The sequence below is a fragment of the Panulirus ornatus genome, chromosome 12 (genome assembly GCF_036320965.1).
Source record: "Panulirus ornatus isolate Po-2019 chromosome 12, ASM3632096v1, whole genome shotgun sequence".
In the NCBI taxonomy this organism is placed as follows: Eukaryota; Metazoa; Arthropoda; class Malacostraca; order Decapoda; family Palinuridae; genus Panulirus; species Panulirus ornatus.
The window spans coordinates 2,928,887-2,931,479 of NC_092235.1; the positions used below are offsets into that span (position 1 = coordinate 2,928,887).

The window sequence follows — 2,593 nt, forward strand, 5'->3', positions numbered from 1 at the left end:
TCAGAGCCCTCATTATCCTCCCTGCTAACTACCGGAAGCAGATTAAGTCGTTCCACAACCGATGTCCGGCCCATGTTAACTCTGATGTGCTCAGCAGTTGGAGGAGGATCGCCAGAAGCTTCTGGAAGATTTCAAGGACGTCTTGGTGGACCTGACCCTTTCAGATAAGGTCGAAAACCACAATTTATTTGAAGATCTTCACTATAACGTTGGACGAACATATTGAATGTTGCACACATGTGATGCGGACAAAATGAAAAAAGAAAAAGACAAAAATTATGTCTGGTGTGGGTCTCGAACCCACGACCTTGAGTGTGTAAGACTCACGCTCTACCACTGAGCTAACCAGACAATAGAAAATTCGTCTGTTTCTTCAATTTGAATTAATGAAAATCTTTGCGAGGCAGCGTTTAGAAAAGAGAGATGTCTTTGACGAAATTTACTTGCTTGGCTCCTTCTTATGTCCCTCATTATCGAAAGTAAACATACTGAAGGATATATATATATATATATATATATATATATATATATATATATATATATATATATATATATATTGGAAAGGATCACAATTTTGCGCGTGATCAAGTATATTCCTATGAGTCCACGGGGAAAATAAACACGATAAGTTCCCAAGTTCAGATTCGTGTAAAACTCACATCATCAGGGGAGACACAAGAGAGAAATATAACAGTCAGCTGATATACAACGAAGAGACGTAGCTAGGACGCCATATGGTAAACATGTGATTGTCCAAGACAGACAACAAGCGTATCATAAACTAATTATGTGGACAAGATGAATTCCTTACAAATTTTATCAACACTAAATTTATGCAATATGTATAGACAATCACTTATATCAAGATTATAATTCTTTGTGCATTTAATGATAGAAGATTCAATGATATTTCTCGTGGTACTTGAGTTAGAGATTATAATGCCATCTCAGTTATTAACTCTAATTCCAGTACCACGAGAAATATCACTGAATCTTCTATTATTAAATACACAAAGAATTATAAACCTTAAGGAAACATGGAACATGGCGGTCAAACTATGAGATGCACAAATGAAGTTTATGAATGGAATATCAGTGAGACGAACTAGTTGATGAATGATGAATGAAAGTGTAATAAAGTCATGATGAATGAATGAAAGTGTAATAAAGTCATGATGAATGAATGAAAGTGTAATAAAGTCATGATGAATGAATGAAAGTGTAATAAAGTCATGATGAATGAATGAAAGTGTAATAAAGTCATGATGAATGAATGAAAGTGTAATAAAGTCATGATGAATGAATGAAAGTGTAATAAAGTCACAGTTTAAAAGGACAAAATATGAATGGCAGCCAGGGAAGAGTGGCCCAGGTAAATGGAAGGGTTGAAAAGTTCGCGTTATGTGACGAATTTTGATAGATTTTGCAAGTTTCCTTTCCTATTATGGAACGTAAAAGTTTGTGCTTAGTTCTAGAGACAGAGTTCATAGGTTTATGTTTTAATGATGAACATCAAAGGATACCATTAATTTAACAGACTTTAAAAATGTTCAATTAAATGAAGCATAACATACACAGGCTGCTATTTGGCGGAGTTAATGCTTCGCAATTTTTTTGCTAATTCTAAAGTAGGTGTTAAATTGACGGACTTAAAAGTTCGAGTTTCAGCTTTAAACCTTGTGTTTGTATGACGTATCTTAGATTACTTGTTAATATAATGCAAGTGGAAGGTTTACGTTTAAAAGATGGTGTTTAAATGCTACATAATGAAAGACAGAGTTAAATGGATAGATTTTAAGTTCGCGTTTACGTGGGCCACTTTAAGGTAAAGGTTCGTACGTACCAGGTTGACCAGATGGCGGTAGTGTGTAGACACAGCCATACCAGGTCGTATTTATCATCATTAAAGTCACCTTCCTTACTTACTTATGGCGGCGATGAAATTCACTGGTTCTTGATTGTGCACCAATTAACCTATCAGATAATGGTACAATGTTTGCCTGGTGTTGCATATATCACGTCTGTTGTTGAAACACAAGAATGCCAGGTGACTTTGGGAGTGGATGATAATGTAAAGATCAATATAAATGTGGGAAATCTTGAACCGCCATCACCAGACACAACACATGTTTGGATCTGGCGGGGGAAGGGACTTGCCTGTGACGTCACGATGCCCCGCCTCCAGCCTGGCGCCGCTCTGTGTGTGTGTGTGTGTGTGTGTGTGTGTGTGTGTGTGTGTGTACTACTTTAATCATTATCACGTGAGTCTTTTGAGGAAGGATTTGTACACTCGTGTTGCCTCGTCTCTTAACCTTGTAAGTGTAAAATATGTTTTCACTCCTATGTGCGCTCACACACACACACACACACACACGCACTCACACACACACACACACACACACACACACACACACACACACACACACATAACCTATAATATTATCTAGTATTTTCTTCAGACGGATATCTTACACCTTAATTATAAAAGCCAAAGAAAAATTTATAAAAACATATACATATATTTCCACACGTGTAGATATATGTTATGTATTGAAATGTGGCGGAAAAATTCCTTATATATTAACAGACGTGA

The 2,593-nt window shown here is 36.5% G+C and overlaps 1 non-coding gene across 1 annotated transcript; it reads right to left on the reverse strand.

Annotated features, from left to right (window-relative positions):
- Nucleotides 1–279: 279 nt before the first annotated feature.
- TRNAV-UAC (transfer RNA valine (anticodon UAC)) lies at nt 280–351 on the reverse strand. Its single transcript has one exon. It is a non-coding gene; the product is annotated as a tRNA-Val (tRNA).
- Nucleotides 352–2,593: the final 2,242 nt, after the last annotated feature.